The following is a 15,342-nucleotide window of genomic DNA, read 5'->3' as shown; positions in this document are numbered from 1 at the left end:
AAAAATGTAGAAATATTCTCAGGGGCAATTTTATAGCCCATAGAATATAAAGGTTTAGAAAATATATTTTAGAGTGAAGATTATGGTATATGGTATATCTTGTCAGAGATTAATATGTTAAACTAATTACTGAGGATATTTTTCTAATCTAATGAAAAATTAATATTGATATTAAAGAAGGAAGTACAACCTATTTTTATAGTTCTCTTCTGCTCTTAGAGATCAACAACAAAAAAGAGTTTGCAACACCATATATGCATCTAAACAGATTTTTGTTGTGCAAAAGCATACCATCTTTTGAAGTAGAAAAGTTATGGCAGAAGAGTTAGTAACCCCTGGCACCAGCATTTTAATAACCATTGGCACCAGTATCCTGATTTCTGGAAGAAATCCTCTGAGCTCCAGCTGAATGGGCTCCTGGAAATCCTACATATGTGATCTTAGGCAAGGCAATGTCTCTGAGGCTCAGCTTCCTCATCTAAAAAAAAGATGATGCAGATTATAATAGTACCTATTCTCCAAGTGTTATTGGGATTAAATGAGTTAGTGCATGAAAAAGATTTAGCAAATTTCCTGGCACAGTGTAAACACTATAAACATTGACAATGACGTTTGAGTAAATAAGAATACTCAATTATGCCACTATCTCAAAACCACACAGAGTTCTAGCACAGAGATATATGCAAAAGCAGCAAGCAGGCAATCTGTTGAGACACAATTTCCTGATGGCCCGTAACCACCATACTCATACTACTTGTGAGGAACTGTGTATTTCTCTGTCTGATGATGGAGATTTATAATCAAAGAAACCCAGAACACATCACCAAATTTACTCTTACAAAAATTAGAGCACACATGCCACATCTTATTACTTGACAAAAAAGTTACAGAAGGCTAAGTTTACTACCAGTGAAAGGGTTGTTTTATCTGGTTTTTATCTAATCATATGTTATGAACATATCTTCCGGAAAAAAAATATGTGCATTTTAGTATTCCAAACACCAAGACTTGTTTCAGTTTTTAAATTTATAGTCAAATTTTCTAAGCAAAACTGACACTAATTTCATTTTTACATTTCATTTAGCAGAGAAGTTCCTTAGTATTTTCTAGAGTAGACAAATAACTTGGACTGAATTTTTCAGTTTTAGTGCTAAAAAGAAACACTACATTTTATTGTTTGCCACTAAAAAATATAAACATAATTATTCTTTTGTTTTAAATAAACAGATTTATGTGTGTATACAACTTTGTAATTATTTTAGTGTAGTTTAGTATGATTTGTAACGTGTCAAAACTAAAGAGAATTAAACAGTCAGTGGTCTATCTTAATTTTTTATGAAATGGAACACCGTGGTCCAGTGAACAGCTATTAATTAAGACAATCACTCAGTTGGCATGTTTCAGCTACCAGTAAGATATGCAAATTTAGCAGAATGTGCTATCTCATTAATTAATATTATAAGCAAGAAACTTTTTTCTCTCAATTCACTTCATAATGGGTAGTATAATATAGCAATATTTTCAAATAGATTATGGAAGAATTTACTATACTTGTATAAGTGTATTTTTGTAGTCTATAATATTTTACATTGTATTATAAAGTGGTAAATGCATAATTACATGGAAAAGCAACATTTCCTAAGGTCAAGAGCAAAAGAGGCTGACAGGTCTTGTGACAATCAAGCAAAAGGTATCACCTCAGAAAAGGAAAGACATTCAGTAGTGCAGAACTAGGAAACACAAAAGTGAATAAATATGTTGTGATTCCACTTATATGAAATGTCTAGAATAGGCAAATTCGCAGAGACAGGAGTGTTTAAGATTACCAGAGGCTGGGGAAAGGGAGATATGGGTGAGTGTTTGCTTAATGGTTGCAGAGATTTTGCTAGGATTTATGAAAAAATTGTGGAACTAGATTATGATAGGGCTTGTACAATGTTGCAAATATCATTATCGCCACTGAAGTATATGCTTTAAAATGGTTGAAATGGCAAATTTTATTACACAGACACACACACACACACACACACACACACACAGAGTCAAAAGATCACCTAATATGGCCCCTGGAAATCATAAGATTTGTAAGTCCTGTTAGGTACTTATTTGTGTGATACTATTTAATTATTACAACAATCTTTAGAATGAGAATAGCCAAAGGAGAAAAATGGGAAACAGTAGACATCATGGAAAGCCCTCTTTGCTTTCTATCCTTGCAATAAGGGAAGTAACAGGTTCTACTTGGAATCTAAGTATCTCTACTTTTTCAAAGTTTTGAAAAATTGATGAGACCAGGTCCCCTTTCCCACAAACTGAATGTTTGGGGGAGGAAAGTAAATTGTAGCAATAAATATTCACCAGATTTTTCAGCCACACAAATATGCCTTGAAAGCTAAACAATATGGGGAGAGGGGATTTGCAGGATTATTTGATCTTTTTAATATGTTAAGAGCCAAATCTGAAGCACTCTGATATAAAGTTACTCTATAGTGTAGATTCTGATAAAGTCCTTGCCCACTGATACAGCCTAGCTAAAATTGGGAAGAAAAAGAGTAGGTAAAAAAAAAAGTGACGTTTGCTTGTAACACCCATTGCTCCATGCAATCTGTGACCTCCTTAATACCCATCACCAGGCTCACACATCCCCAACCCCCCTCCCTTCTGAAACTCTCCGTTTGTTTCCTGGAGTCCATAGTCTCTCATGATTCATCTCCCATTCCAGTTTCTCCCTCTTCATTTTTCCCTTCTCCTAATGTCCTCTATGTTATTCCTTATGTTCCACAACTAAGTGAAACCATGTAATAATTGACTTTGTCTGTTTAACTTATTTCACTTAGCATAATCTCCTCCAGTCCCATCCAAGTTGATGCAAAAATTGGGTATTCATCCCTTCTGGTGGCTGAGTAATATTCCATTGTGTATATGGACCACATCTTCTTTATCCATTCATCTATTGAAAGGCATCTGGCTTTTTCCACATTTTGATTAATGTGGACATTGCTGCTACGAACATTGGGGTGCATAACTTATAGACTTTAAAAGGTACCCTAATTCTGTTCCTATGTTAGAGTGTCAAATGTCACCTATGTTTTATGAGCTACTCAGGTAAACTGATAAGTGCTCTACAGTAATAAGCAATGAAGTCCTCACCAGTTGGCTTATCTTCAGCATATTGTTAGATATTGCAGTAATATGTGCCTGATAAGTGGATTTACAGTTACACCCTCTTACCTCAATCAAGTACAATCCTTACAAAATAGATAAATTGCGTAAACAATTAGTGCAGTGAAACCATGCATTAAAGGTAATACCCACAATGCATGTACATGTAGACCACAAAACAAATACACAACAAGAATTCGACAGCATAAATACTCCAATTTTTTGTATGAATACACACTTCACTGTATTATAAATGAAGAAATGGCAGTCTATTGACCTCTAACAAGAAGCTAAAAAAAATGAAGACTATCTTAAAAATAGATATTAGTTTTAGTCTCTTAACGACTAGCCTTTAGGTTTTTTGTGTCTTGAAACAACAGACATTAAATCACAATGCTGTCATTATTGGCAGATATCTTTAAAAGGTCAATCATTTTATATTTATCTGATGTACTATTTACGTTTGAATCACTTTAAATAAATAAATAATATATATTTTTTATGTATGCAAATAAATATATAAGATTATATGTGTATATATAATAAATAAAATTTATTTCTTATTATTATACTCTACTAATATAATTTATATTAAGTACATAAACATTTTCCTGGAAAGGACAGTGACCATTTAACATTGGTATGTAGTTGGTAAGCATAGAGATATATTATTGTGGTACTCATGTAGATTCTCCCTTTTATAATGAATATTAAGAAGCCTCTGAAGTAAACCCCAGAGACATAATTTTAATACAGAGAATAGCCAACTATTAGGTTTTTATGAACTCGTATCCTATGATTTGCTGGAATATTATATCTCTTACTTGTATACCAACCTGTCTGTTAAATTTTTTTTTCTGTCTGTTCATTTGTCATATCAGCTTTTTATTTGTTAGCTGATTTTCTTGAAGTCCCTGAAAAGGAAAAAAAAAAAAAAACAAAAAAAACCACATTCTTTTGGGCTGATTTCTATGCATTCCAGGCTGATAGATTGTTTTTTAAAGTAGTGCAGTGAATTGAGAATGAAAATGTCCTTTTTTTTTTAATCCCTCCTCTATACCAACAAAGCAGTTTTTTTGAAGTTCCATGAATTTCCTAAGTGTCAGTAATAAACCTCAAAACTTTTGTGTATGAAGTATAGTCTAAATCCATGTCTTTTTATGTCTTTCCATGTTTTCCCACCACAACATACACTGTAGGATATAGCGGGTATGCTGGTGCCCATGCAATCCCTTTGGATTCCCTTTATTATTTTTAGATTCCTCAGTTTCTGTCTATGTTTTCTTTCAAAAGTGCACACCTGTAGCTTTCTTCAGATGGTAGCTGCTGCTGGAGTTTCTTTGCCTGCTGGAATAGAGAGCTTAGAAGTTTTGGGAATTTATCTTCCCACTGCTCCATCCCCCAAGAAGCCCTAAGACATTGATTAAACAAGGCAAGATTGTACAAACTCAGCTCTGCTGCCTTAAGCTGGGACAAGTTCTTGAGGCATAATTTACACTCCAGGGTGTCTCTGCAGGGTCAGGCTAGAGCTATACCACCAAGACTACCTGAAATTGCACTTTTGCTTGGCCTCTCTCTCTCTCTTTTCTCTGTATTCCTCCCCAATCTATTCATTTTTGTTGTTGCTGTTGTTGTTGGGTGCATTTCCTTAATAAACACATCGCACATGAATTTTCAACATTTTGTTTTGCTTTGTTTTGTTTGAGGAGTATTAGATCAAAAATGTTTACAGATTATCGGTATAGAGGAGAGAAACCAGTTTACCACTAAAGCTTAGATAAGATAGGAAAAATAACCTAACAAAATACAGCAAAAACCAATGACAATGGAAATTGCCCAGCATCAATCAACAGCACCACCATGACCATAACTACATGTATTTATAGCCCATAAATATGTGATAAGAAAACAGAGGTAGTTAGAAATGCGAGGAGACACGTGTCCCAATTTTCTTCTTTGGCTTTTAAACAAGAGCAACTTTCCTGCTTTTCTTTTGCTGCAGGACATACCCTCTGAAAGCATGCTGACTTACTTGGTGAGTTATTGTTATGTCATTCGGTTTGTAGGATGATAAGCTATTGTTATGTCATTCGGTTTGTAAGTTGGTTCTCCTTTGAGGTTGCAATCACATGAAGGCTGGGAATAGAGTATTTGAAGTCCCCTTTCACTACATGTCTGAAGCCTGCTCTGGAATGGTTGGGACAGCTAAAGCTGGTGTGGCAGCTCAGCATGGCTAGTGTGAACTTTCTCACGGGGCAGTTCCAAGGAATTCATATTTCTTATACAATGACTTGCTTTCTCCTGAGAAAGCATTCTGAAAGACTAGGACGGAGGACGCCATGCTTCTTCTGGCCTAGATTCAGAAGTTTGGAAGTATCATTTTTGCCACTACTAAGTAAGTCATATGGATAGCTCAAACTGAGTGCTCTGAGATCTAGTTCATTTGGGGCCATTTTTGGATATGTGTTTAATAAAATGAAGGGAGTACAAAAAGCATGAAGCATTCATCTTGTTCCAGAGTGGATTAGGACACTGGGAGGAGACCCTGAGCAGAAATCCCACTATAAAATGGGATAATGCATACTAGATGAGAGAATAGAGTATAATGGTCAGGCTCTAATAGGCAGAACTGAATCCCCCTCAGTTCCTTCGAGATGTGGATTCAGAATCGTAGAGCCTATGGGTCCATCAGGGGCCCTGTTAGGATGGAGATAAATGATTTCGCAGTAGAGGTGCAAGGTGGGTGGATAATCTTAGCAGAGCTAGAAGGAGGATATAACAACCCTCAGATATCTTCAAATGAGTAGGAGTCAAGGGGAAACAAATTTAGCAAAGAGGAGTGACCAGAGCTCCCCAAGAGCATAGCATAAGACAAATGAATAGATTGGCACAAAAAGCAAGCAGTGAGTGCAGGGATCCAGCAGCCAAGAGACATTGCCTTGGACATAGGGAATAGCCACACACAGTACACACACAAAGTGTGTGTGGCCTAGGGACCTCATTTGTCTTTGTAATCAGATCTTGCAAGCCAAATATCCCTCTCCTCTCTACCCACTTTGCCCACCCCCCCAAAAAGCATTTGGAAATTTAACATCCTAATTTCCATCCTCAAACAACTATTTTCTCTCTTATTGAGTTGAAAATGGGGTTTCTTATTGCTCTAGATAGCCTGGATTTGGTGAGAAAGGAATTATATTTCACAGATGGGAAATCTGAGGCTTCGAGAGGTTAACTATTCTGTCAAGTTCACATAACTAGTAACAGGAAGGATCTGGTATTCATATTCAAGTCTGCTGCCTCACCCTGTGTTCTTTCCACTTTACTATCTCCAATATTTACTTCACTGAAAGGTGCAATTGAAATACAATTTTCAGAAATTCATCATTTTTTAATCTTCACTTTTCACCAACAAATACATTTTCTGGTTGTGATAACTGTAATCTGAAAACTGCTACATATTAATAAAAACTGACACTGATTTGTGGTTAGGTGTTCATTTATGCCGTGTGAATGAAGTCAGCTGTGTAAAAATGACAGGAGAAAGAATTTCTTATGGCTTATTAGTAGAACATACAGCAACAATCAATTGTTGTATTTAATAGTCACCACACATGTAGAATAAAGATTTACTTCAGCAAAGGAATTAAACTTGAAAAAAAACAGGCAAGACACAAGGATTGGAGGTGGTCATAGCAAAAAGAATCAAGTTTTCACCAAGTCACATGGATTTTAAAATTATATGCATGTCTAAGTTAAACCAGAAGTATTTTCAACCATGTTCCTGTGTTCTCCCCTTCCAAAATCCTAGTTTTACTATGATTTTACTAGTATAAAGTATCAAAGATATTAGTTACAAAATTGACTTTAGAGAGACCCTTGCAATGCAACAACAACAAAACAATAATTTAATAGCTAACACCTTTTAAGTACTTTCTATGTCCTACACATCATATAGATCTCTTTATACTAAATAATTCATTCAATTTTAACAACATAAGTTATTAATATTTCCATGTTGAGAAAATGAAGCATAGCAAAATTAAATAAATTGTATTAGATGACACATGTCTTCTAAATGGTGGAGTTGGAATATGAACTCCAGTCGTCTTGCCTCACAGTCTGCTCTGTCGACCCACTGAGATGTACTAGACTACTTTCTATCTAGACTACTATTATTTGAGCAATATTTTAATATGTCTTTCCCCTAAATCTGATCAGCACATTCATATGCACAAATATGTAAATATTTTAAATAATTATTTTGCTACTTAAAACAATTACTTTGGGATGCCTGGGTGGCTCATTCAGTTAAGCATCTGCCTTCAGCTCAGGTCATAGTCCCAAGGTCCTGGGATCGAGCCCTGTGTCAGGCTCCTTGCTCAGCAAGGAGCTTACTTCTTCTCCTTGCCCCCCACTCATGGTCTCTCTCTAAAGTAAATAAAATCTTAAAAAAAATAAAATAATTACTTGGCATTTAAAAATAAAGTCTTAGGCAATAGTTAGAACAGGTCCAGAGAGTAGACAGGGTAAGCACACAGATATGCCAGTGAAGACTCCACATCTTCTGTAAGATTTGGAAAGCCAGAGAAGTAGTGTTGATATGTCTTTGGATAGTAGCATAAAGGGAATGGCCTTAGGATGTGTGGTAACAATTTTCACAGGCTTCGAGCCAGACATTCTTCTCTGACCAGATATACTCTTCATAGAAACCATACCACCTACCTTGAAACAGGCTTTGAAGAAAGAACTTAAGGTATCCGAGAACATAGAAATACATTGGATTTTTAGGAAAATATGTTCTGTTAATACTATTTCAAGAACTATTTGTGATAGAAAGGAAACATGGAACCTACACAGTAGCTATTTGTTTTACCTCTAATTGAAACTGCCATTTTCACAAATTATTACTCTTAGAGGGTCTTAGTACTACCAAAACAGGACTGTTCCTCTCTTCAGTTGTCTTAAGGGCCACTACAGTTATATAAATTATTGAGAGAACATTTTTTAACTGGAGGAGTTATGCTGAGTGAAATAAGTCAAGCAGAGAGAGTCAATTATCATATGGTTTCACTTACTTGTGGAGCATAAGAAATAACACAGAAGACATTGGGAGAAGGAGAGGAGAGTGAGTTGGGGGAGTGAGCTCCCTGCTCAGTGGGGAGCCTGCTTCTCCTTCTTCCTCTACTGTTTCCCTTGCTTGTGCTCTCTTGCTCTCTCTGTCAAATAAATAAATAAAATCTTTTCAAAAAAAGAAGATGACAAGTGTATGAAAAATTATAAAGGAAGGCAATCAGGTGCGCTGAGGGTAGAAGTAAGAGGAATTTAAAGCAGAGTGGTCAAAGTAGGCTTACACATTAAATGATGCTGAGGCAGATAAAGTGAAAACAGAGCACATGGGAGTAGTATGAGAAGAAGTTGAAGAGATAATGTGTTGTATATTTCAGTTGCCCCTCTAGATATAATTCCCACTGTTCTTCTTCCTGATATATTCCCCTAACTTACAGACTACATTGTACTAACTGTACTTTCCACCTGGAATGTTTTTGTTCAATGTTTTCTACATAGCTGATGGCCTCTCACATCCAGGCCCTTGCTCAAACATAACTTCTTCAGAGCACTCCTCCAACTCTGGTCACTCTCTCTCATTACTCTTTTTAATGGGTTTTGTTGTCTTTTATCCAAACACTTTATTCTATGTTCATATTGTTTATTGTAGGGGATAGTTTTTATTCTCCTTCTCGAATATAAGTTATGTAAGATCAAGTGTCTTTATTTTTCTAGTTTCCCCCGTACCCAGACACGTGTCTGAGACTAGCAGATCATGAATGAATGAATGAATGGAAACATGTTGTTAACCAAGACTATTATTTCACTCTGTATCCAATATGTATTATGCCTTTTATATCCTCTAAATTGGTAATATAATATCTTCATAGTAAGTACAGAGATAAAATCACTTTTTAAGTAAAGCTCATCAAGGTTCATTATGCTTACATCTCACACACACGGTCAGAATTAAGTCATTCTCACATTAAATTCAACTAAGCATTTTGGATTTGATACATACATATTGTCAGAAACGTGGGCACATTTAAAAATATAATATGTATATATTGGATGTATACTAAATTTACTTAAAATTGAATTGGAACTACCAAGAAGAGGTTGTATGACTTTATCATCTCAGACATTAAAATATTTAATATTTTAGGGGGCACCTGGGTGGCTCAGTGGATTAAGCCACTGCCTTCAGCTCAGGTCATGATCTCAGGGTCTTGGGATCGAGCCCCACGTCGGGCTTTCTGCTCAGCAGGAAGCCTGCTTCCCCCTTTCTCTCTGCCTGCCTCTCTGCTTACTTGTGATCTCTCTCTCTGTGTCAAATGAATAAATAAAACCTTTTAAAAATTTTAATATTTTAATCTAGGTGTGATTTAAGTCACATTTGCTGCAATAAACAACTTCATTAGATAAATGTTTGTATGTCAGTATGAATAATGAATATTTATTATGTGCCATGTAGTATATGAAACAGTTTAGAATTATTTTACCTAATCCTTGCAAAGATCCATTGAGGTAGGTACTGTCATTTTCCAGTTGCATGGAAACACGCAAACATGTTTCTCTGGAAACAGAGATTTAGTAAGGTGATCGGCTCGAAGTTACAGGTCTATTAGGTGGTAGATTTGGAATTTGACTCCAGGTTTCTCTGTCTTTAGACTTACACAGTACCCCTTCTTTAATAAGTTTATTAGTCATAAATGGCTCCATCCCTCATCCCCTTTGCCATTAAATAAAAAAATGCTTTTTCTGTTGTTTTTAATACAGCTTTAAGCACTTTACTAACCAGTCCCTCCTCCTATCTATCTGATACTTTCCTCTCATACGCTAACATAGTAATATTTTTAGCCAATTAGGATTTAAAACCTATTGATCATACTGACTTTTTCTGTTCCTTATCAGTCTCATGCCCACTTTCCCACTATTATCCAGTATATATTTCATGAGTCATTACTAATATCACTCCCTTAAATACATCCTCAACATCTTTGCTTGCCTCCCTTCCTCCCTCCCTCTGTCTCTCTCTCTCTCTCTCTCTTTCTTTCAGTGCTCACCTAATAAAGCCCAGTGCTCGTTAAATAATACTCTTGGGCTGGACTATACCTGCAGCCATGCTAAACTCATGCTAGAGAAAAGCACACGACGACTTTGACTGCTATCATCTCTAATTCACAGTCACTAACACCAAGTTGCCTCTTAGTAGAGTCAAGCAGTTTTACTACATCTTTCTATTCCTTTCATCCTTCCACTCTTCTAGAAGTCCATTATATACTTTCTTCTTTCTTCTCAAATTTCTAATTCTTTTATCATCCTCACTCTAAGAAGAGGACTTCAATTCCTATTTCACGTAGGAAGTAAGAGCATCCAAGAGATTTTTTGCCAGGCTTCCATGAATGCATCTACCAAAATTATCAGAGGCCACTCTATCTTCCATATTGTTACTGTCCCTAAATCGTCTATGCTCTTCTCTTAGTTCTTTATTGATGCACAGGATCTCATTTCCTCCTGCCCAATTTTTTTTCTTAAAATGAACTGTAGATACTTTCTGCCTCCATATAGTCTCCAGTGACTTCTTGTCCCTATCACTCCATGAAAAATACTCACCTGTGACTTCCACATTGTTAAATTTAATTTTTTCTCATGTTGCTCAACAATGATTAAAATGTAGAGGCACAGTTGAGCCCTCTTTCTTTTCTTTCTTTTTTTTTTAAGATTTTATTTACTTACTTAGAGAGAAAGAGCACAAGCAGGGTGAAGGGCAGAAGGAGAAGCCGACTCCCTGCTAAGCAGGGAGACTGATATGGGACTCAGTCCTTAGACTCAGGGATCATGACCTGAGCCAAGGGCAGACGCTTAATGAACAGAGCCACCCAGGCTCCCCTTGAGCTTTCTTTCTTTTATGTACTTGGCTTTGAGACAACTACTCTATTTCACTTCTCCTCCTACTTCACTCACCACTTACACTTTCTTGGTTTCCTCCCAAACTTTAAACATTGGAATGACCCAAGACTTAGTCTTTGGATCTCCTCTTCCTTTGTCCATATATATTCTTTTGATGACCTGATCTAAATCCAAGATTTTCAGTGTCATCTTTATTCTGATGCAAGCATATTTATTCTCTCAGCCAGGACTTCTCTCCTAAACTACAGGTACGTGCAATGGTCTCCTTAGCATGTCTACTTGGATTTCATATATCCATCTCAAATTTAACTAATACATAAACAAACTCTTGCTTTCCTCTACTGTGAAATGCTTTTAAGTACTTCCTATCTCAGTAAGATAACTCCATCCTTTTAGTTCATTAATCCAAACATTTAGAATCATCTGTCTGTCCCCCCCCCCTTTTTTTTTTTACAATATATCAGCAAATTCTGTTGGCTTTTTTTTTTCAAAATTTGTCTAGTTCTTACATCTTTCATTATTATTTACCAGCCACCATCATCTTTTACTTAGATTACCTGATAATATCCCCTATGATTTTTCTGACTCCAATCTCTTCTATTTTGTTAGTAAAGGTCCTGAAAGGAAATTAATGTCACACTCCAATTTGGAATTTGGGGAGAGTCTAACAAAAGAGCTGTTTACCAAGTTATTGACATAGTTTGAGAAAAGCAATAGAAAAAGTTGCAGTGGTTGTGGGCTAGTAATAGAAAGGAGCTGTTACCACATCTAGGTTTAAAGGGTTTAGGAGGAGGAGCAAGTACCAGAACTGTGGGAGCACTATAACAAGGTTTACAGTTTTAAGAAGTGTTGGGGAAATATAATTTAAAACAAAATCTCCTGAGTCACCTGAGTGGTTCAGTCATTTAAGTATCTGCAGGTCATGATCTCAGGCTTGTGAGATAGAGCCCTACTGGCTGTGGATCCTGCTTGGTATTCTCTCTCCCTCTCCTTTTGCTCCTCCCCCATCTCTAGGGGAAAAAATAATCTGACAACCCAGAAATCCTCTTGACAAAAGTAGAAAACAAAACGGTTTTACATAAGAAAGTTTCTAAAGTAAATACTCTAAGAAAGGGAGAGGAGAGAAGTCTCTTCTTTTTTTTAAATAAGCATTAAACTAGAATTTGATGTGCATCATAGACAATCTGCTAAATGATTGCAAAGAAAGACATAAATCTCATCCCTGTATAGCCAGACACAATCCATTACATACATATTCTCAGTATAAACAATAACTAGTCCTCAGCTAAGGGTGTGTGATACCCCTATTTGTTCCAAATAGTTCATCCTCAATTTACCTGGTATTTAGAATGATCATCTGTATTGATTAATTGGCTTTACACAAAGGAAACTTAAACTTCTTATATCTTTATACCAGGAGATATTTTTGCAACTTGGAGCAAAGTGCCTACTGAAGTTAGGCTCCTACTCTCCCATAGAAACCAGGAAGTAGGGGAAATGTCTTCCTTGATTACATTCAAAAGAATGGCTCAGAGGTCCTTGAGAAAGACATGCCTAGGTTATAAAGCTGGCAAGAGCCTTATTTAGCTCCTAAAAAGATTTACATACATTTCGGAGACAGAAAAATAACTTAAAAGTTTCTAAAGTAAATACTCTAAGAAAGGGAGAGGAGAGAAGTCTCTTCTCTTATTTTCAGCAGGAAGAATTAAGCCTCTTATTTTATATTTGCCTTTACAGTAGCAGGATAGAGTAAACCCACAGTGACTTGGTAGAAAAGCCAGAAAAATAGGCCTTTACTCTTCTTATAATTTCTAGATCTCCTATCAGTCCCTCTCATCAGTGTCTTAGCCTGGGTTTTCTAAAAGTAAAGATTGAAACAATTACTCATGCAGGTATATTTAGTAGGTGACGGTGAGTGTGAAGGAAGAATAGGAAAGAATGAAATAAGATGTAAAGTCAGTACAATTATGGATTACTGAGTGTTTCCCCCTCGAGACAGCTGAAGCTTGATCCTTCTTAGAACTTCTCAGGAATGTAAAGAAGGACTTTAGATGTGTCAACCAAAAGATTATCAGGGAAAAGCATTCATCCATCTTGTCCTATCCCCTGTTGTTTGAGGTTAGTCCAGGGGCATTAAAATAAGTGAGTCAAACTCTTTAGGTGAGTGTTCAGCTGCAGCTGAAAAGGAGAATGCAAGGCTGAAATTAAAGAGTATCTGATGCACCTATATTGGGCATATCCAACTAGAAGCTGGAAGAAAGGAAGTCAGTTGGTATCACTCATATTAAGTGACCTCCTAGGTCATGAAGTAGGGGGACAAGGATGGGGAATAAATCTGGAGGCACAAGCGGAAGATCTTCAGTACACCCTTTTATTTTTTTTTAAAGATTTTATTTATTTGATATAGAGAGAGAAAGCATAGTAGGCAGAGCAGTAGACAGAGGGAGAGGGGGAAGAAGGCTCCTGACTGAGCAGGAAGCCCATGAGTCTCAAAGCCAGGACCCTGGGATCATGACCTGCGCCAAAGGCAGATGTTTAACTGACTGAGCCACCTACGTGCCCCCAGGACACCTCCTTTAAAGACTACTCTCAAAACTGTAGCCAGAATGATCCTTTTAAAACCTAATGGAGTCTGCTTGTCATTTCTCTGGTCAAAACCCTGTCTATTTGCCATCCTCCACTTTATATTTTTTGCACATAACAAGTTGAAATCAAGTTTGTTAAGGAAGCAGATAGTTTGTCAGTTGGTAATACATAGAGAATAATTGCACTGTGCTAAACTGAAATACTGTATAAATATTTGAAGCATTAATATTACACTGAAAAGTGTATTTGAGCATAGAATTAAGTTGTTGTTACTATGTAGTTTTATATCTTTGAAAGCATGAGAGTATTAATCAGCTCTGGAATGCTAGATTAAGCAGATGTTAAATAGTAAAAAAAGAGAGAACAATCTTAGGTGAAAACTAATAGAATCTGTGATGTCTTCTTATTAGTAACATTTATCTTGACCGTGAGTGACATTTTAAAAAATTATTCACTTGTTTAAAGATAATATATCATCCTTTAACTTTGAATCTTTGTTTAATACCATGTTCTCACTATGGATGGTTAAATTATTTTCAAATTCTTCTAGAAATATCTACCGTATAAAACAATTTCTTTATTCATTCTGTAGATATTTGTGCATCACTGATAGATAATAGGATTTCAAATATACAAAGATGGAATATAATTCCATCTCTCAGTGAGCTCTCAGTATAGTATATAATATATATATACAGTCTATATATAGTCTATATATAGTATGTGTACTCTGATAACTGTTAAAATGCAGGTATAAACTAGTGTGATATAAATACACAGGGCAAAAAATCTAATTCATCCTTTTTTTTTCTAATTCATTCTTATGGAATAAATTCTAGAACTCCTATATTGCTTCCCAAATGAGATAATTTATTCACATGGATCTTGAAAGTCTAGTAGGATATAGCAGAAGGACAGGTGAATACATAAGCACAGGGATTTTAGAGATAATGGTTTAATGTACTATTGGTACAGCAGAATATTGAAAATGTAGAAAAGCTTATGATGGAAATGAGACCAAGCAGACAGTAGGAGTCATATTATATGAGCTTTAGTTGCTCCCTTAAAGAGTTTACTCTTTATCTTGAAGATGATGATTAGCTACTGAAGGCTTTTCAGCAGGGAACTAATAATGCCATATTTAACCTTAAAAGAAAAAAAAAAAGTTTTCCTAACATAAAATACGTGTCTGACTACAAAGCAACTGGTGCTAGGAAGATCAATTAGAAAGCGATAGCCATCTTTAGAAGGAGAGATCTAAGTGCCTGAATTAAATGTCTGGCTATGAAAAGGTAAAAGAGTGAAGAACTTCTTGAGCTAATAGGTAAATAGGCAAAATAGGTAAAGATCTATCAAATTTGGTGAATCCAGCAAACTGGCATGAGGGAGTGAGAGCAATCTAGGAAACTCCCTTTCTTCCAACTTAGGTGGATGGATCCATTGGCATTCTTAAATATAAGGATGTGTTCTTAACTGGATTAGGTAAGAAAGCCGAGAGACAAGCTAGGGCTTCAGTTATCTATCATCGCTGTAGAATAAATCTTTTAGTGCCACAAATGAACCACCATTCTTTTATGGTCATGGTTTCTGTGGGTGAGGAATTCAGAAAGAACATAGCAGGAATGGCTTATGTCT

This window comes from Lontra canadensis, unplaced genomic scaffold, assembly GCF_010015895.1.
Source record: "Lontra canadensis isolate GAN:19392208 unplaced genomic scaffold, GSC_riverotter_1.0 scaffold2, whole genome shotgun sequence".
NCBI classification, from domain to species: domain Eukaryota; kingdom Metazoa; phylum Chordata; class Mammalia; order Carnivora; family Mustelidae; genus Lontra; species Lontra canadensis.
The sequence above is the reverse complement of the archived record's forward strand: the minus strand, read 5'-3'. Positions refer to the sequence as shown.